Below are 22,363 nucleotides of genomic sequence, written 5' to 3'. Positions count from 1 at the left end.
ATATTTCGTAAATGATTGACAACTCCAGTTCGTTAACATTACATTCATATACTTTGTCAGATGTTCCGTGGTTCTACGTTTGAGTTGAAAGTTAAAGATTGACCCCATTAGTTATGTCAGTAATAATGAATATTTTATCAAATTTATCGAGGAATTACAACACATTTTATTTTCACTAGTTCAGATCTTCATTAGTGTCATAATTCCAGAAGTTAATTTTTAACATTTATCATTCATCGAACTAACTACTTACATGATTCCGATATAGGATGAACAAGAAGTGGTTGCATTAACTGATCATATTCTATTGCTTTCTCTCGATCACCATTTAAACAATCTAATCAGAATTAGAAAAGTATACCAATGAAAACCAATAATGTTTGGTGAAAATGGGCATGTATTATTCACGCTAACCGTTAAGGATCGATAAATGAAGCAACTATTACGCTTTCTTAAATTAATAATAATTTCAGAGAAGGTAGAAAATAATATTTATGATTTGGTTATTTTGCAAACAGTAATTCTTAATACAAAAGAGTTGTTTAGTTTAGCCTTAAAAATGGTATCGTAAATAAATGCAAGATTGTAATTGCGTTATTTTGCTAGTCCATTAAAAGTATAAATTGTTTTTAACTGTACACTGTTCATTTTATGTAGTTGAGTAGTTTATAATTATGACAAAAACATACTTTTCTGTCTACGCAGTAGTGTGAATCGGTTATTGTGCTTGGGAAGTGCGCGTAAGGTTTTTTTCACTTTACGTCAACAGAAAATGTTTTGTAGGTGTGCAGTCTGACCAAACCATTATCTTAATGTTTTGATGCCTTTTATAAATAAGACAGCATACGTTACTTATTTAGAAAGTCTGGAATCATTTTTCGAATCATCAGTTTTCTTTAGTAAACAACGAACACTAAAAAATTGTATGTACATTTTCGTTATATGTGAATATTTATTTTTTAATGTCAAACACGAAAGAGCTGAACGTTACAAGAATAACCATTTTTGACAAGCATTAGAAATATTGTTTAAGTGCAAATTAACAGGCTTACGTCTGACAAAATAAATTTTTAGTTCGATTATAGTGCTGAATGCGAATAAGGTCAACTGTATCAATTAACCTTTAGCTATGCCAACGTTTAAGGTCAATATAATAAATAAAATCTCAGTAGTTGAGATCATGAGTCAATTGAAGCTAGACCACCATGGAAAACCTGTAAGCACTGGATGGCCGTTTCGTCCTATTGTGGTACTCCTCAGTAGTGCGCATCCACGACCCTGCCTCGCGGGATTCGAACCCAGGATCTGTCAGTCTCTCGCGCGGGCGCTTAACCACTAGACCACTGTGCCTACATTTATTTACCGCACGTCAATATGAGAATTTTTACTGTATTGAAATATTCTTATTAAATTTTGCATGTACTATTGTTAGATAGATTACTGTATATTAGATGATAGACATTTTGTAGATCAGAAAAAAGTATTACTAATACGTGAGCGACTCAAATTCATCACTTGACCTTTCCCATGGAAATAATGTTGTTGTACCAGTGAGATGATCTTAGTACATAATTTCGGGCTTATAGTTAGTGATGACTTAAACTTATTCTTACTAATTTTCAGTAAACGCTTTAAGGTAAAAAAAAACTTGTTGTATGCAAGATAGGAATTATCAGATGGAACAGTTAAACAACTTCATTGGAAAAGAGGTTTTAAAAATCCTTTGGTCATTCTTTAACGAATTAAAACAAAAGAATTTAAATCAAATTGTGAGTGGCCCTAAGAAGGGCCTTTACTCGGTCTCTAAACAGTTCATATTTTCCTGGACAATAGCGTGACTACGATTCCGTAATAGAGCCGCACATGGGACAGTGGGATCTATGGAATTGTGGTAGTGAGTCGTAAGCACACAAAAAAGAAGCATTGCATTGTAGAGACAAAAAATCCAAGTGCTTCCGTCACCAGTTTCACATGGCGGCTGAGCAAGATTGCATGTGTCGCAAAGTTTGATGTCGTGAGCTTCTTCATCAGTGTCGTTGTTTTGGTTACTGGATTCTTCTGAGGTTATAGAAACAATTTCTTTTTCGTCATTGCTTAACGTGGCATCCAAATCGACGTTAGAAACCTTCAATAAACTTATAAAAGATGAAAGCCGGACATTAAGTGTTCATTGAAGTCCTTCAAGAACAATATAACAACACTAGTGAAATTACCTCTTTCGTCTAATCGGCTGTGAGGATCCGCTAGGTATTCTTCAGCCATTTCTACAACATACAAATTTAATATACGGCTTCTGATCTCTATGAAAATGAGAATCTCACACCGCATAATGGCAGTACGTCGTAAAGTGAGAAACGACAGAGCTTGTACTTTGTACCTTATTATCGTCCGTAATTTTGACGAAAAGGTGTTCAGTCGACAAGTACTCACATTTTATATCAATTTTAAGGAATAAATAACCAATTATAACGAATTTAAAACTAGCCATTTAATTGGACGAAACGGAATGAAAAAAATGAAAGATGGGATGAAAAAATTTTTTTAATGGGGTAAAAAAATCAAATAAAGAAATACAAAAATCACCGTGCGTTTAATGATATTCCTTGAAATGTAATAAAATATGAAGAATATTAGAATATTCTACGGGGATTTTTAAACTGCCGAATAAAATAAGATTTAGATACAATAATACCCGACCGTTGTTGCTACCTTGACGTGGTGGTCGGGCTCGCCTATCGTGATGAAGCAACCGAGCTATACTGTCTGGAACAACTGTTCCTCAAGGTCCTACCATGTCAGACAGGTCGGTTGAAGAGCGGTAAGACTAAAAGCAACAAACCCAAGGCCCGAAGTCGTACTGCTGACTGTATAGAGGTTTGACAGCAGTAAGGTGTTTCCTTCAGACAACCAGCATGACAGTGATGCTGCCTTCCCACAAGGAGGGGTGGGGTTAGAAAAGGTCGACCCTAAAAATGCACACCTCGCTTTATCCCACGGATATCCGTCTCCGGCGGTAAGGTCCCAAAAAGTACGGAGCTAACACAAAAATTACCCATAAAAAGGTCGTGTGTGACCGACCTCAAGCAGTTGTCCCTTGGGCACTGCGGTCACGCTCCCAGGTCACTAAGACCACTTCTAATCCAATTTCCTTTTCAGGTACCTCCAGAAGAACCTTTCCACGGTGTGGGCAACCGGGAAGTGATAACCGCCCTCATACCTCTAACAGCACTCAAAACCACTGAGATACAATGAAACACGGATAGTGACTGTGATGCTGTTAATGTTATGATGGGTGATGTCCGAGATCTGATATTGATACATAACATGCTATGCGTCAAAGCCCCCACTACCACCGAACTGACTACTTGAGCAAGAAGACAATGGTCGAAAAGAAAGTCGATTGGGCTACTGAATACTATGCACAAATACTCATTTAAATAGATACATTCCTACCCCTTAGAAAGTGAACCCACTTCTAGTCAGTGATATGAATTAGTCTTTTAGGTCATTTTTGACGATGTATGAGTGATCTTCACGTTAGGTCACTTCTGATTGACTCACTATACCAGTTAACATGGTCATTTTTTGACTAGAACTTTGAATGCAATGGATTTTAACATTTGGAATTAAACCATAAAGAAAAAAATTATACAAATCTATACGAGCGTACTAATATGAGAGCTGAATTGTGAATGTTAGCATAAAGTCTATAAAGATAAAAAAACTATAGCCTCTCTCAGGTATAACCTGACATTGTATAGATGACTGGCAAGTTAGACTGGAATTTGAAACAACTAAACAACAAACTGTTCAATTATTTAAATGTTCCGATTTCGAAATGCATTCAAATAATTGAATGCTTAATATAATCATCAAATCATCACGTATATAATCATGAGTTTTAGTCTTATTAATGCAGGATAATATTAAATAGGCCGTACAATATCGTGGATTGGTTGAAGTTAGATATTAACACGTTGGATGCCAAATCAGTGGTTTAAAAGGCCAGTGTTCGCGCGCAAGACCGAAGGTCTTGGGGTTCAACTCCTGTGCACGGGATCGTGGGTGCACACTGCCAAGGAGTCCCATACTAGGACGAAGCGGTCGTCCAGTGAGTCTAGGATTTCAATGATGGTCTAACATTGATCGGTTCATGATTTTAATGAAAATAATGAGGTGCTTGGTTGACTTTTTGCTGTTCTGATTGGTAGATTTAAGAATGAGTGAGAAATTTTTATACGGTTCCAATCATTAATTTATATAGCGTGCATACTGTGTTAAAAGATTCACAATCAGTGAAGATAGGAGAATATCCATAAGATTACTTTCATACGTATCCAGAATGTGGAGCTGTAGAGTAGGAGTTAAACAGCACTAAACTTTCAGCCATTAGTTCACAAGCTTCATCCATATCAATATGGACAGTAGATTAGTATCATTAAACTTTGCACACAAAAGTATGACTCAAAACTGAATAAGCAAATTTGTACTTTAATTATTAATTTACAGTTAATAAAAATAAATTGAGGGCAGTAAACAGTCAATAAATATAAGTCACAAAATTACTCTACACTTTATCTGAATAACAAATACCACAATTTCATGATGTAGTTGAAAGGGGAATGACTGACATTCAACTTACTTTCGATAATCATGTATGCAAAAAACATTGGCCATTCACTTTCGATTCCAACAAATTTCTACAGACAGATAATGAGAAATAATTGAGCTATTTAAAATGACGAAGAAAAATATCATTCATTCACATAAGTATGAGTAATTAATAAACTTTAATAATCAGCCAGTATATACCTCAAGAATAATGCATATCAATGAATTTAAACCATTTCAAAATAATCTGATATATGCAATCAAATAGCCACGAGGCAAACGCTAACTTGGCATCCTGAACGGAAACGGAAAAGACGAAGACCAAAGAACACACTACATCGGTATGAAAAGGAGAAACAGCAAGTGGAAACGATTACCCAGGATAGGGTTGGATGGAGAATGCTGTTGAGCAGCCTATGCTCTTCCATGAAGGGTAACAGGCGTAAGTAAGTAAGCTAGTAGGTAATTAAGCCTGATAACTAGGAATTTTAATAAATTACCGAAAATAAAAAGATAAAATACTTGCCCTGCTGACGAGTACCAATAAGCACGAAACCTAGGACAAGAATTTCCTGTTGACTACCTCCAGCCACCTACAAACCAAAGCATAACACTATTCAAAACATAAGAGCACTAGAAGAAAACGTTTCGTCCTAGTCCGGAACTCTTTAGCTAAGCCCACCGACGACCTCAAAAGAGGTTGAAACCACTATCTCGGGGCTCAGGTGAGGAAGACATGATTGTACCAGCGAGTCTAAATCTATTCCTCTATATACCAAACTTCAGCCGAACACATAAAGTTTTAAAGTAGCACGTTTATCAGACGAAAACAAACAAAACACTTTTAATTCACTGGTTACCAGAGAACAAATGGCCAAGATATAACTAACTACAGCATACCATCAATTCTCCCGGTTGATATTCGCTATTTGTGTCTAAAACAGTAGCATAACCATCTCGGGTAAACCGTTTGAAGCCGTAAACACCTTTTAAACGTTCTAAACAGCGTTCCAGAGCTGGCAATCGTGTACTAGTTGAACATGTACCATAAGCTGGCCAACACAATGAAGGAATAAGTGAAGCGTCAGTACCCTAGAACATGGAACACAACAGTTACAAAAAGAATAACAACGAACTGGTATGAGGGATAAAATTAAAGTGTAACCGCTTCGTCTGTGATCATTATTTTCATCATTGGTTAATCATTTGTCCGATCAATAGCTTAGTCAAAACATCTTAGCCTTATGCGTGGCATGTAAATGTCCGCTTTATTTCTCTAATATTTATTCAACCAGCTAACCAGTTGTTTCGTCCTCTCCTGACAATGCGGCTGATGTGTAGGAACCAGTCAAGTAGGTAGCTTATTAGTTTGGCTATCTCAATCATTCCAGTATTTCGTCAGATAATCGAACCATCGTAATACATATGTATGGAGCAGAGTGTGGCTTTGTTTTAGTTTGATACAGTCTGTCTTATTTTCCTTCAGGGATGTTAGTCAGTGTGCTGAATAGCTTTAGATTATGGAGCACAACACCCATGGTTAGTTTTTATGGGTATCAGTGCTTATCAGACAGATATCCCTGAAATCTCGAAGAAATCCAAGTTCTTTTTTGCTTCTGCCTGAAATTCAAATATTCTTCGTCCAGTATTGTACGGCCTGAGAAGTGATAGGTTCTGATCTTCAATTAGTGTTCAATAATAAATACGCCAAACTAAGATCTATGTCATTTCAATTAATGGCCATATTACACGATATGGTTCACAGATTCCAAATGAAACTGGAGATTTGAAAATCCCAGACCATCAAGAAGAGACATTTAAGATCTTATGTGGTTGATAAGAACCAATTAAAGGAAATGATATTATTCCTAACTCAAAATATTTTGATTCGACTCCCTTTTCATAACTTATGATATTCACATATTGAGTATGAAGTCGCACTAGTTAAAGGAACATAATTTACCTTTGATGCAGATTCTCTAGGTAACAAATTTGTCATAATTATTCTATTACGACTGTGGGCGTCAGCATCCATAAAAAGGATAGAAGAATGTCCACCTTCATAACCATAAATATTGAACCCAGCAACCGATTCCAATGCAGCTTTCGCCATACAAATAGAGCTAATTAGGAAATAAGATTATGAAAATTTCAAAATCAATAATAATACACAGTTCATCCATAACTTATTACATAATAAATAAAGCATAATCCAGATGGAACACAATTCTATACAAATGAAAAAAAAAGAATATTATCAACAATTTACAAAATAGCCATTGCATAAGTAACATAAAATATAGTTTGGTATACTATACTACACTTCAAATTGTTTGTTAACCATAGTTCGCCAATCATTTACACTCGATACATGATATATTCTGTCAAATGAAAATATTACAAAGTGGTCGTTTGAAAAAGCCAATAAAAAACCAGAAGATTTATTATATGAACTTTCAGTTAGAAAATGATTCTTTAAAATCAAGCTATGTTCATTTACATAGGATTTTTATTTACTCTAGCAGAGTGCTGGTCAACAGAACCTTTGTAAAAATGATGAAAACTTGATTAGTATCTGCTATCATGTGATTTAAAGTCTCTGGGAAATGTACCGGAGTTGAATTTAGTTTTCAGAATGGATAAAAGTTCATTTGATCTCGTTGCGGATTTGGATCGAATGAAATGGATGAAGTAAATATAGCACTTGTTTAACTATTCTCTAAGTCAGAGTGCACTTCTGGTTGGAAGAAGAAAAATGTATCAGGATGACTAAACTAACATATTATTTTAACTTTATACAACACTGCTATATCCGAAGACTAAAGGAATGGTAACTTCCAGAAATAACTTATGTATATATATATAAACTTACCTTGCATGTAATTCAGTTATATTACGATTTTGCTTTGTTCCACGTTCCCACATTCCATAATCTGGGATACGGTAGGCTCTTTCCAAATAGAACACAAGATTTTGTACAAATGCTACTTCATCTTTTGTGTAAACAATCTGAAAGAAACATATAATATGAAGAAATTAAACATGATGTCATACACTCATATTGCTCTCTAAGTTTCGATTTTCGTGGATGAGGGTGTAGACAACAGTCAATAAAGCCGCGGTAAAGATAATGTCGAGACTAGGGTTGAGAACTCTGCTCATGAAGGTCTTGACTCAAAGAAAGTAGAAGTTATAAACTATGAAGATTTAGTATGAGGAACTTCTTGAATGAAATGAATTCATGCCCCGAGATCACATTTGCCAGACAGTGGATAAACGACCTACTCTTCAACTAAGATCTTGTTTATTTCTGTACTTAGCAAAAATCTTCAATGTAATTATTAACATGAACCATGCAGTATCACAGAAACATAAAACGTAAGGAATGTTGTTAGAGGAAATCTAAGTAAAATATAGTGTATGTTATAATCTCTTTGTTCTTACGGTTATGACCCAGCTATTCCTATTGCTTAGTATTCTCGGACACCGATTCACTCGCCAAGTCCCCAAATCAAAACACGGTTGAACAGGAAGAGATTATATTCCAAATAACAAGGTTAGATGGAAGTAAGAAGCAAGCCAGAAGCACAATAGGGAAAACGTCGGTATATTTATAGTTTTTACATAAGAAGATTCCAGAGTATTCTCCGACTATCGACTAGTGCTGATTGAATAAGAATCAGCCAATCAGCGTGCACCAAAGCAATCATGCATTGAGCATGCTTTAATCTAGTCTATGTCCCGCTAACACCTCCCCTCTGAGCAGATTCGTAGGATCTGGTGCTAGGGTCCAACTGCAACTGAGTGACTGGCTTGTGCTTTCGATTAGTTCATCGTCTAGGCAATAAAGAATTATCACTTTTTTTCTTGCACAGAGACTGACATGTCTGTTCCCGGCGTTTTGATTTTTTTTTAAATAAAAGTATGCATAACTTTTAATTCTCCAACATTCTCCTCCTCCGCGAAACAATGTCGGATCCTTATATCTCCAAGTTACAAATAATAGGACTTTATTTAAACGATGTTTCTTGCATTGAATGTCGGATCCACTAGAAATGACTAGATGATAATGAACGACCTTTGATTTGAGGTCAGAGTTTAATTCTTCTGTAGCATTACTTTCAAATCCATTAGAAATTTCATCAGTGGATAATGGATCATTACGGAAATCAACATCTAACAAAATTAAATTAGACTTTTGACCATAATTTGACTCAGCCGACATATCTTCCTCATTTTTATAAGAAATGTCATCAAAATTACATGCATTATTCTGAGAACCCATATCTGATACATTGTCATTAGAAATCGGATAAGCTGATTCAGTATAAATTTGTCTCACAATGATTTTGAGTAAGATTCGGTATATTTGGGTTCATCGTGTCACTGCAGTTATTTTCTGAATACGAGTCCCCATAGCTTTTTCGGCTAATATCACGTGGACCATAATTTTGTTCTAGCTGAAGTTTATTTTCAGGGCTAGACAGGACCAGTAGTGTTTCATTCAATTCTGGACTCCGGGCTTCATCTACAGGGTCCGGCTCTTGATCATTTCGTATTGCCACAACTTTATGAGCATTCAGCACAGTATTTTCTTGCTGTGAGCCGGACACGTTACAAATATTACGTTCTGGTTCAGGTATAAAGGGATTTGAACCCTCCACTAGATATGCTTCTGAAATGTCTGTTACTGCATCATAAACAGATTTCTTATTTTCTGGTCGGGTGAAAAGTGTGCTCAATAGTTGTTGTTGCAAGGCTAACAACTTCTGCTGGTGCTGTAATATTAACCGCAACTGTTCTAAAGAAATCGCCATTTTTCTTTAGTTTTTTCCCGTCGCCACTGTTATAATCTCTTTTCTTTCTTACGGTTATGACCCAGCTATTCCTATTGCTTAGTATTCTCGGACACCGATTCACTCGCCAAGTCCCCAAATCAAAACACGGTTGAACAGGAAGAGATTATATTCCAAATAACAAGGTTAGATGGAAGTAAGAAGCAAGCCAGAAGCACAATAGGGAAAACGTCGGTCAGTCAGTCAGTCAGTAACAACGTAGAACTTCGTACGTACGTACATCAGTTCGAGTTGCCACACCACATTAGCACAGAGATGCACTTGTCGATTCAAATCCCGTAGTGGTAGAGGTAGCAAGAGTATAAGCAGTAATCGGGAAGATTAGGGTTTGGAGATGTTATTTAAAGAGTATAATCCAGTGAAAGAAATTTGGAAAGAGGAAAAAAAAGGGACATGAAGAATTCAGATTAGAATTTGGGAGAACACAGAGAGTGGATGCACCTGCGCCATTGCAAACGATTTTGAGCCATGTCATTCAGGGTCTCTAACCAACGGTTGCTGTCATCTCGCGGTCCCCAACCAGGTAGTCTACACCTACCAACATGACTCAGTTCACTTGTCAGTGACTTCATGGACTTGTGCCATGTTTTGGTTTGGCCGCCCCTAGCTTTCTTCCAACCTACTCCTATACCACTGAACATAGCACGTCGAGGCAGTCGGTCGTTGGGCATACGTAACACGTGTCCAAGCCATCTCAACTGATGAAGTTTCACTACATCATCAATTGATTTGCCATCCTTACCTAGTACCCGTTTCCTAACAACTGTGTTACTTACTCGATGGTCCCATGATATATGAGCAATGTTTCGAAGACACCTATGATCAAATACTAGTAACCTACGGATATCCTCTACTCTTACCGGCCATGTTTCACTCCCATAAAGTAGGACGGAACGAACTGCTGCGCAGTAAACACGTCCTTTGGTTGATAGACGGATATCTCGCCTACGCCATAAATGACGCAAGTTGGCAAAAGCTAGTCGAGCCTTCTGTATCCGTGCTGAGATTTCGTCACACACTAAACCACAAGGGCTGATGAGACTTCCAAGATAAGTGAAGCGGTCGACACACTCAACTACTTCACTCCCTATCACTAGTTCGGGTGTCGATGTAACCCAATCCTGAAGCAACATTTTGCATTTCGAGGGAGCGAATCGCATCCCGAACATGCTTGCATTGTTGCTTAGAGTGGCCAGAAGACTCTGCATTTTGTCAGTGTCTTCACCAAATAAAACGATGTCATCAGCATATTCTAAGTCAACAAGTGAACCTCCTGGTAGAAGTTCAACCCCTGTATATTTAGATGAGGAGAGTGTTATCTCTAAAAGTATGTCAATGACAAAGTTGAACAAGAATGGGGAGAGTGGACAGCCCTGACGAACACCACTTGAGGTGATCAATTCTGATGACAGTTCACCATAAGCTCTCACTCGACCAGTTGTGTTCGAGTAGAGAGCCTTTATAAGGTTAATGTACTTCTGTGGTACTCCTTTCAGTGACAAACACTGCCATAGAACCTCACGATCAATCGAGTCGAATGCCGCCTTAAGGTCGAGAAATACTACCATTGTGGGGCGTCTGAATGTGTGTCTGTGTTCTAGAACCTGACGTAGTGTGAATATCTGATCTATACAACCACGTCCAGGTCGAAAACCAGCCTGGTTTTCTCTAGTCTGCTCTTCACGAGCTTTAGTTAGGCGTCGAAGTATTATTGAAGCTAATATTTTAGACACTATATTAGTCAAACTGATTCCTCTGTGATTGTCACAAGAGGACTTTTGTCCTTTCTTAAAAACTGGCACAATCAGTGATTGAGACCAGTCAGATGGGATTACGTCCAGTTCCCAAATTCTACCTAAGACCTCGGTTAATCTCATTGCTAATACTGGACCACCATCCTTAAAAATCTCAGGAGTAAACCTGTCAGGGCCTGCTGCTCTCCCTCGCTTCAGATTTCCTATGGCTTTTTCAACTTCGTAAAGGGACGGAGGACCTACATTAACTTGCCATTCAGGTTGACTGGAGATCGTGGGAAACCGAAGTGTGGCTGAAGGCCAGTTGAACTGATCCCTAAAGTGTTCTGCCCATTGATCCAATCTCCTGGATTGAGAATGAATAATATGTCCATCTTTCTCTGAGATTGTTTCGCTAACGGTCGGGTTCCTAATTCCGGTTTCCTTAACGAGTCTGAACAATTGTCTGCTATTACCTATTGCCGCTGCCTTTTCCATCTCTCTTGCTTTCGCTACCCACCACTGTTCGCGATCATTGCGTAGACTTCTTGTCAGCTTGCGCTTAAGCTGACTCCGCTCTTCATTATGTTCAGAGCCAGATGGAATGTGTTTCCGAGCATCTATCAGTGCGATAGATGCTGCTGAGATCCAGTGTTGCTCCCTAACCTTCTGGTTTACCTTACTAGCAGATATCACTGCTGTTTCCACAGCTTTTCGGATATCATTCCATGCTGCATCGGGGTGGGCATCACATACATGGCTGCCTAACTGTTTTCCTAGTTGTTCCTGAAATATACTCTTAGCTTGACTATCATTAAGTAGGGCCCTAAGAGGTTTCCTTGCAGGATCTTTCCTACGTCCAGTAAGACGCAAGCAAATACGCGCTCGCACTAGAGCATGATCTGAATCTAGGCATGTGCTCCAGAATGAGCGACAGTCTTCTATCGAGCCCCTCCATCGGTGGCTGATAGCGATGTGATCCAGTTGGGTCCAACGTTGGGACGAATTAGGGGTCGCCATGTTAAAAGACGTTTTTCCTTATGGTTAAAGTTAGTATTTGCAAGGAACAGGCGGTTATCTGAGCATAGCTGCAACAGACGGTCGCCATTATCTGTTCTTTGAGCCACGACACCATAGGATCCACCTAGGTGTCTTTCCTTATCACTTAGTTTGCCTACTTGAGCATTAAAGTCACCGGCCACTATTACTACATCCGAGCGCCTAGCTTTTCGGAGAAGGTCCGAAAGCTTTCTGTAAAACTCATCTTTTACATCATCTGAGCTGCAGTCAGTGGGAGAATAGGCAGAGACGACGAAGAGGCAACGACGAGTGTCCCTATCTTTTCGGATTCTTACTGTTCCGTTCAGTCGGACAGCGCACAAACGACTGTCTATTGGGATCCACTCTAAGAGAGCTAGTTCTGCCCTAGGACTCAATGCTATACCTACGCCGGCGAGGCCACGGGAAGCAGAATCAGGGCTTCCAGATACACGAAGCGTAAATCGAGTCGGTTATTTATTTTGGCATGGTGAGGTCAAATGAATGACGCTACTTGGATCCTGTATGCGCGTTTCGGAGACGCAGCACACATCGATGGCGCGAGATTCTAAAGTTTTAGCTAAGGAAGCCTGCTGTCCTATTTGGCAAAGTGTTCGTACGTTAAAAGCTCCTACGTGTAGTTTAGAGTGTGGTTTCAGGAGACCAGGAATGGCGTTCCAGGTACTCGAATCGTTTTCCCTAGCGGTGCGAGGTGATAAAGACACGTGAGGAGGGTTAGTCGGGAGGATAAGAGAAGTATTAGGAGGTGTAGGAAGGATTTGAATGTGACCACCTTGGTCTCTTGTGCTGTTACGGGTATGAGGGCTGATGTCACTTCCCGGCTGCCCACACCGTGGAAGGGTGAAAAAAAAACGTCGGTATATTTATAGTTTTTACATAAGAAGATTCCAGAGTATTCTCCGACTATCGACTAGTGCTGATTGAATAAGAATCAGCCAATCAGCGTGCACCAAAGCAATCATGCATTGAGCATGCTTTAATCTAGTCTATGTCCCGCTAACAGTGTAAAGTCAATTACTTGAATTCCAAAACCTCTGACAATTTAACATTTCCATCTCTCATGGCTAATAGGAACAGGATTTAGGTCGAGCATATGTTGCAATGAATATACATATTTACAATCAGTGTTCATCGACATCTGTTGGAAAATCTGATAAGTTGTTAACTATACAAACATTACTCTGTGTACGGACAAAACTAGGGCATCCTCGAGGATCACCCACCAACTCAGACCATATTTTGGAAACTCAAGTTTACATTTTTTGAGAATAAATTTTTCAATGATCGTCAGTTGGTTAATCCAATGTATCCAAACAACACAACTCTATCGAATGAAAATACTGAAAAAACCTACACGTTTTATAGATTAAAACATGCTTATTTAGTGGCGAGTCAGTGATGTATCAGAAAAGTGTTAGTTATGGCATAAATCCATTCACCTTATTTATGTAGCCAGTTGGTTGGTGGTTATTAATTACTATTTCATTTTCTGTGATGAATAAAATTCAAGGTATAGTGAATGACAGCACACCATCACAAGGTCTTCATTTGACTGAATCAGTCTGCATAATAATTCGACCATAAGGACAATTTTTTATCAAAATCAACAAACCTGAAGTCCAGAATGAATCATTTGAACCAGCTGAATTACATACAGACCAATGCAGTCCATTTGTAAGTTTTTATAATGATCATCATAAATAGGTTCACCGGTTTCATAATCAAGACGTGAGTGCAGACAAGTATCCAAGTTTTGAACTCTTTTGAAGTATTCCAACTGCAAATAACAAATTGAATGAGATCATATTTCAGAGTCATTACATTTTGAATTTTAAAGTAAGGATTACGGAGAAAATCAAGAAGGTAATATATTCAAATAACTTTGTTAAGTTTAAATCACTTGAAAACCTTATTTAAAAACTCTGCATAAAAAGTCCATTTTTACTTACGATTAATCGAGAAATGATTTGACAAAACACTAAGAATATCTATCTTTTAATCAAAACAGTTCGTGCTAATTGGAGACGCTGAGTGAGTCGGAATCAGGCACAATAGTGCAGATGTATTCACCACTATGTCCTCAATATCTAATCCTCATTATGATTTCCACGACATTATTTCAAATCACTTGCCATTCATTACGTTAATTTCATCTCGTGTTAGTGTGGTAAGATAACTTGGGCTAACGCATATTAGTAGCAGGTTCTACGTTGGTTATCACTGACTGACTAGTGTGCGTGCTCTCATGAAAAACTAGTTAGTAATATTAGCTAATTACTAATTTTATTATTTCTAGAAGTTATTATAAGGAAACTCCATAAAAAAATTGAATCATCTTCCTCACATTAACATATTGGTATACCATTACTTTATTTTAAATGGATCACATTAGGACAAAAAAAACATTTAAAAACGAAAAACTGAATATTAAAAATTAAATACATCTTACTCAATAATGATAACAGTAATGATAATGATACATACCCGCGCAGATTGTTGCATCCAACCCATTAAAATGCTACGCATACACTTGACAGCACTTTGACCAAGTTCATAATGACGTCCTTCATCATCATTGATCCGTCTATGAAAAAATAGTTTATTATATATATAAATTATCAGTAACGTATTAAACTAGACATTAGAAAGTCAAAACTTAACAGGTCTATTTCTTAAATATTCATGCAATTTGGAAATTATTGAGGAAATTATGAAAAAACAATTAATGTCTCACCGAATCTTAGTAATTTTTGGAACAATTTCAAATTGTAAAAAACACCTTTCAAAATGAATGGAAGTTATGAGCATTCAAAAGATATAACCAATTCGTTTATCATTTGAACTAACTAGGAAAAAATAGTATTTGCGAAGTGGAAGATTCATGCTGATAAAACAGGCGTTTTAAAGTAGTGACTAGGTTTAAAAATAAACAATAATAACTTTACCTAATAAACCACACTACACTATTCATTCGATCTAAACCACTTTCTGAATTTCGACCTTTCTGGATACAATAATGATGTTTTTTACACGTAACAAGTGAAGTAACTAGATTGGACTAACTTTGGTACAATAGGTGAAATCCGAAAACAGGCAATGTTGATGCTCAAACACTAATGTAGTTTTTTGCAGCACTGCTAAATTTTCAATGTACTATACATCAAATGCAAAACGCTGATAGCAAATCTGAGTGTTGTTTTAATAAAACACGACAAATATCAAAATTCCAAGAAACTTATATAAAAATAATCACTTCATAGTATTTTGATCAATCGTTTTATTCAAAAATTAAGTAATTTATTGTAAAACGTTTTTAAAGTAAATTTTGTTAAAAATCCACTCACGCGAAACACTGGTGTAGAGCCCATACAACTGTGGCACAGTACACAGAATCTCGTACATGACTATATCTACATTTAGTGTTCATAGGCATAAGAGGAAATAATCCACTGATAGGATGTTGAAAGCGAAGAATTTGATTTTTTACTACCAACAGAAAAAGGAACGAGAAAATATTCAATAAATTTGAGAGTAAAATAAACCTCGAATATTGTATAAAAGAAGTTTCGAACTACCATGAAATTACAACACCCTGGAGTTAATATTTGATGACTTTCCCAGTAAGAGATGATCAAAAAAATGTTTGAGATGTGTGAGAAGATACGAACACCTCTTTAAAAGTTAAGGGAGAATCTCCTAATAAGGGCTGCGACAAACAGAAAAGAATTGAATTTCTGAGGCATCTAAAACAACCAATTTTGTCTAAAATATGGAAAATTCGACTGGTTTTCGCCGACTCCTGTCAATTGCGTCATAGGCGATATGTCCTCTACGTAGTGGTTTATTCTAATTTACTGTATGACTGTGGAACGCGTTCTTTAGAAGTACAGGACGTTCACATGTTATTATTATTTGATCGTATGTGTCTTCAAAACATAGCTCAAGTATATTGGAACCATTAAATAAATAATTTCGAGGTTAAATTCAAGGTATTAAGCAAAAATACTAGATTGATTTATAAAACTGTGAACCCTCAACTGAGGTTGCTGTGATTTGTATCACAAATGACCAACCGCCCCGTATTTAGACGAGTAATATTGGTTGGCGTAGGAGGGAAATCATAATCAGCCAAACCAAAACCAGTTATCAGTCCGCAAAATCACTGACTGACAGACTGAATCAAGATGGTGGGTCCAGAATATCTGGTTGAGGTCTGCTCGATTATATAATCGTTAAAAGGAGTGGCTTAAAATCAGTTTCAATTGTGTGGATTCATTTACTCTGTTTTCCATTACGTCCTATGTTTTGATATCATTTTAAATCTTATAATTTTCAAATTTGTTAACCATATTTTGTATCCCTGATCCTTTTTACTACCGCTGGCACAATTGATTCTACTACTTTAGTACTGATCATGTTAATTTCGTCCCTATGCCAATGTGTAAAAGAACAACTTTCATTACAACGTATAACCAGTTGCAGAGAAAACGACCAAAAGTAAAAGACAATCAGACACATAGAAAGCATTCCTAAACAGATATTGTTAGAGGCAAATAACCCTGTACAACTTGCAGTGTGCTGGTATCTACTATGTTAGATATGAGCATGCTATAATAGATATCTCATTTTATGCACTAAATATGGTGTATTTGATAAGAACGGATATGCATCTAACTTGAAAAAATAAGTGATGTAAATTGCCGCTAATTATATTAAAACACCTATCCAAACAAAAACTAGTGCAGTTCATTTGAACAGCTTGCATAAATACAAAATAAAATACACACATGTGTGCAAATCAGCAACTGTAAAGCCCAAATCTGCAAGACACAAATGATATAACGGGATAATATCAGGTTTAGCAGTTAAAACTTAATTCATTGAATAGTGAGAGACGTATAAAGATATCGTTTGATCGTTCTTAACACTTATTCGTGTTGTTTTCCGGTTAATAATTCAGATATGAGTGTGTTATTTTGTTACAAAAGGCCCATTCTTCTGGTTAGCTGTATCACTTTTGATATTAAATATTAAACTAATAAATCATACTAACGGTAATGACTAAAATCATTACCCACCAGCTCAAAGTGAAGTATATAAAGTGAGGCCGAACTAAACTAACTAGCATAAAATGAAATCTAGACTAATATACCACAGATTCAAGTTGACTAAATTGGCTATCGTGAGGCCAAAATGAGAGTTACATACCAACACGATAGTAGAAGTCCAGCTTTTCCTTCAGCGTACAACCACTTAAATTATCTCGTTCAACAACCGTCATACTGATTATTAGTGCGATAACTTTCAACTAATAACAGAGTGAAATAAGTGAGCTAACAACGGGATATCGACAATCTAAAAACAAAAACGTAAAATAAGATTTTAAGAATATCTATGTTGAGTAAACGTTAAAATAATGATAGTTTTGGTCATTTTACGTATTTAAAAAAAAATATTTGGAAGTAATCAAATTTCAGCTGTATTAAAATATGTTTTATGATAAGTTAAGATTGAAAACGACACAAATTAGTGCAGCTGAATAGCTAGACCACTGCCACTAAACGTTACCAAAGACCTGGAACCGCACAGAAACACCGACAAGAAAGCCCAAAGAAATCAAAAGGTTAACACAGGCTCACAACAAAGATATCGGATATAGGCCAGAATTTCATTTATTGTTCTCAATACATCCAATTTTTCGAAGAAAATTCATTGCAACTACCTTCACATTTTGTGAGTACGTTTATTTCAGATTAACATTAATTCCTCCACTGTAAAACCGTGAACCAATCTAAAATAGGACACAACCCAATTTCCCGATCTTGACTAATGCTTTATCAGTTTTGGGAAATTTGAGGTTAAGATGAAATAAAACATTTTAGAGGGAATGCTACTAAAACCCCGAAGTTTTAAGTTGTTTTGAGGAAATCCTCGAGAAGTTTGAGAAAATTTTGGGTTATAACCAATATTTTCCCCAGACACTGTGGAAAATTAATAATTCCCACGACTTGAGGAAAAAACCCAAGGTCTCCCTAAAATCCTGACATTGGGGAACCGGCCCTCTATATCTCAATCAAAATCATTTGGTTATTTGTCTACGTACGTAAACTATGCTTGCATGGATGAGGATTCATAACTAAATTTTTACCCCAACCTTAGCTATCTGAACTTCAAAATTGTATACGAAGATACTTCTAGGGAGCGAGTTTGCATGCAAAAACCTCATTAACTCTATCGCTTAGGTGACCCAGAAAAAGCTCTTGAACTAAACCATCCGTAAACCGTCATAGTATGGTAACACATACATGTATGTATACATATATGTATACTATATTTAGACCATTGTCAACATTTATTCAACGGTTTTAAAATTCAAATTCAAATGGTTGTGGACGGAATAGAAGAAGCTTTCGCTAAACAGGCTTCCGTGTCTAGTAGCAGGGGATCACCAAATCCTCCAGGCAGGAACCTAGGTATGTTAACAATAAAAGAGGAAAAGAAATTGGTAAATCATAGTGTGATGCTGTCCTTGGTCCTTAAAAATAGGTCAAGTTGCCTCTTGAAGGACTCCTGAGAAGTCTCTTGGACTAGCTCGGCTGGCAGCGAATTCCAGCTTTTGACAACTCTTAAGGAGTAGAAGTTATGTCTACATTCCGTCTTGCTATGTTGTGTTTCCAGTTTCTGGGTGTTACCTCTTAGGTTATTATTCGAACTAGGCTTAAGTAGGTGTTTGAGAGGATGTCCAGAAGTGTTAAGAATACTATAAGCCATTAATAAATCACCTCTAAGACGCCTATACTCTAATGGATAAAGGTCTAGTGAATGGAGGCGTTCTTCATAAGGTTTAAATTTGATTCCTCGAACTGATTTCGTGGCTCGCCGTTGGATACGCTCGAGTGTCCTTATCCTTTTGGAGTGACGGGGGAAATACTATGTTTCCGTACTCCAAATGGGGACGGATGAAACTATTGAAGATTGTATGGAAAGTTCTTCCGTCAAATTGGCCAAAAATGCGCTTCAATGTTACCAGTGCAAGGTTTGCTCGGAAGGCATTTTTGTCACAGTCAGCGTAAGACTTTAAATCATGGGGCACCAGGACTCCTAAATCTTTTTCGACTTGGGATACTACTAGAGAGGAGTTTCCTAGGTTATAACTGTAGTCTGCAACATGTCGCAGATGGACTACTTTACACTTTCAAGTGTTACAGGTAAGTCCGTTATCGTCTGCCCAACTTTGAAGTCGAGTCAGATCCTCCTGAAGTGCCTGTCTATCGTCTTGGTTGCGTATCTCTCTCCAAAGTTCCACGTCGTCGGCAAAAGGTAATAAGTCTGACGTTACCTGTTGAGGGAGATCATTTATGTAGATCAAGAAGAGAAGAGGTCCTAGTACTGAGCCCTGGGGGACCCCACTAGGACATTCCATAGCCTGAGATAAAGTGAAATTAACCCTGACCTTAAAATGTCGACTTTTCAGGTATGAAGTAAGCCAATCGATTAGAGGTGGTCTGATACCCAATCGTTTGAGCTTATTGATAAGACATGTATGGTTAACCTTATCAAAAGGTTTTGAGAAATCTAGGTAGATGATGTCAACCTTCCCCTTGTGATCAAGGATGCTTGTCCATCTGTAAACCGCAGTCAGCAGGTTGGTAATACAAGCGTCACCCTTCCTGAAACCATGCTGTTGGGGTGAGAAGAAATTTAAGGACTGTAGATAGTCGTTTAAACCGTCGCATATCAGGGACTCCATGATTTTTGAAAGTATTGAGAAGAGAGCCACCTGTCAGTAACTTGAAGGTTGGCCGCGTCGACCTCCTTTGAAAATTGTTGTGATGTGAGCCAGCCTCCAATTTTCCGGTAGTTTTCCTCGACTTGGCGAGTGTGAGAACATCACACTAAACGGCGTTGCCAGTGTTGAGGTTGCTTCCCTCAGTATGGCGGAATGGACCATGTCCAGGCCAGGAGAAGTGTCTAGTCTTAAGTGCTGCAGTTTCCGGAACACCAAGTCAGCGCTTAGGTTCACTTCGGAAAGTCCTGTGGAATTGCAGATGAAACTTTCATCAGTAAAGTTGATGTCGGTCGTTTGAAATGTCTGGGAGTAATGTTCAGCCAGAAGGTTAGCGGCGTCGCCATCGTTGTTGGTTGGGCCGTTAAGATCTACCAGTTGGGAAACTCCAGTTTTGGCTTGACGAAGAGAGGCTGCATAACGGAATAAGCTTTTAGGGTTAGAGGAAAATTTGTCCATAAGCTTTGTCTGGTACTGAAGTCTATCTTCTTTTGTAGCCTTCGTGCATATGTTCCTGATATGCTTATATCGCCTGTACGCCCCGTCGTTAACAGTTCGTTTGTATTCCGCCCAACAGTGCCTTTTGCGGCTTAGCAGGCGAAGGGTACGGTTCTTGATTATTGTAGGTGGCTTGCAGCTTTTGGGAACCGTTTGAGGAACTGAATGGTTTGTAGCACGTAAGAGCGTGTGCAGTAAGAAGTCCCAATGACCGTCCACATCGAGTTGAGGGTGAACATCCCAAACCACCTGTTGTAGATAGTCGTGTAGAGCCGGCACATTTAATCGTTTAAAATTCCAACGCAAGTTATTGGTGGGATAGCTTAGCTTAGTTTTACTGACAAAACTGAAGGCTATGACGGCGTGATCGCTTTTTCTCAGGGGAGCCAAAATCGAGAGGTTTTCAACTAGGAATTCTTCGTTTGTGAATACACAGTCTAAGCGCGATGGTGTCTGACTGTTTCTCCAACGAGTTGCCGACCTCACATTTTCGTATAATCCCAAGTCATCGATGAGGTTGAAGAACCGAGCTTCAATTAAGTTGTCACCTCCAGTATACGTGTGTTCCGCGAAGTTGACTCTTGGGAGATTAAAGTCCCCTAGAATCAGGATGTGCGTGAAACCGAGACGAGTAGAGCGGGATAGTCCTTTCAGCGTACGACTATCGTACTCGATGTCGGCAGTTAGCTTCCTGTAAATGACTCCAATTTGTTTGGTAGACTCGCGGCGTTCATATATAAGCAGTTTATGCTTTCAATTTGGAACGCGTGAGCTTCGTCCTGTTTGTCTGTATGAGCCTTACCGGAATGGACAGGTAGCCCACCTATATGAGGTTTGCCGAGATGGTAGGCCCTGTCCTTCACACGTTTTTTTATTGTCTAGACAGTCCACAAGTCAGTCAGTCAGTAACAACGTAGAACTTTGTACGTACGTACATCAGTTCGAGTTGCCACACCAAATTAGCACAGAGATGCAGTGGTCGATTCAAATCCCGTAGTGGTAGAGGTAATAAGAGTATAAGCAGTTATCGGAAAGATTAGTGTTTGGAGATGTTATTTAAAGAGTATAATACAGTGAAATAAATTTGAGAAGAGAAAAAGAGACAAGGGGGAATAAGGAGATCAAAACTTGGGAGAACACAAAGAGTGTATGCACCTGCGCCATTGCAAGTGGAATGGTCAGCTCCAACTTGCCTTTGTGTTTGGTCCTAGCTTCGTATGGCCTATCCGGGTGCATGTGGATTCCAGGTGGCAATCGACGTCTGTTGGCACGAAATGCTTCCAGAGTTGCAGCCGCCATATGGGAAGATGGGAAGGTTATCTTCATTAGACGGGGTCTAGCATCACCATCCTTCTTGGCTAGTCTCGTCATATGCTGAGTCAGTATGTGTTTGAGCCTCAAGGACTGTTTGATGAATTTCCATTCCCTAATGTCAGTTTTTGATTGAGTAGGGTCCGTATTTTCCAGTATACCTTGCACGATTATATTCCTCCCGCGGAAAAACTGATCGTGAGATTCTCTGGGGATGTTCCGGATGAGATTGCGCTCAGAATACGGTATGTCAGGCAGTATTCTTACATTCCCATCCGATTTCAGTAAATGACTCGCTAGTAAGACATCCTCAACGTCGGTAGCATTTTTGTGTTACACGAAGTAGCCTCGGGTGATTTTGATGTTTAGATTCCTTTCCCCGAGTGAGCCGTGTGACTGTCAAAGGCTCTATTCTTGGAAGTTCAAGTTTCTTGTTCAATTCTCCCCAGAGCATCCTATCATTTTTGTCCTGCAAACTGAGAGGAAGGTCAGGGTTGCCTTTGAAGTTC

At 38.1% G+C, this 22,363-nt stretch overlaps 1 protein-coding gene across 1 annotated transcript in view; it reads right to left on the bottom strand.

Moving 5' to 3' along the window:
- Positions 1–22,363, bottom strand: part of MS3_00008940 (uncharacterized protein) — a 60,495-nt gene that overhangs the window by 36,136 nt on the left and 1,996 nt on the right. Inside the window, exons 2-10 of the mRNA XM_051217284.1 lie at positions 17,468–17,614; positions 15,604–15,745; positions 14,744–14,843; positions 13,872–14,036; positions 7,484–7,620; positions 6,575–6,734; positions 5,512–5,703; positions 4,643–4,700; positions 254–337 (exon numbers count right to left, since the gene is read on the bottom strand). The gene's annotated coding sequence lies outside the window, so the exon portion shown is untranslated. The remainder of the gene's footprint in view (positions 1–253; positions 338–4,642; positions 4,701–5,511; positions 5,704–6,574; positions 6,735–7,483; positions 7,621–13,871; positions 14,037–14,743; positions 14,844–15,603; positions 15,746–17,467; positions 17,615–22,363) is intronic.

The sequence above is a fragment of the Schistosoma haematobium genome, chromosome 1, assembly GCF_000699445.3.
Source record: "Schistosoma haematobium chromosome 1, whole genome shotgun sequence".
In the NCBI taxonomy this organism is placed as follows: Eukaryota; Metazoa; Platyhelminthes; class Trematoda; order Strigeidida; family Schistosomatidae; genus Schistosoma; species Schistosoma haematobium.
Note: the sequence above shows the minus strand (reverse complement) of the source record. Positions and strands in the feature narration are given on the sequence as shown.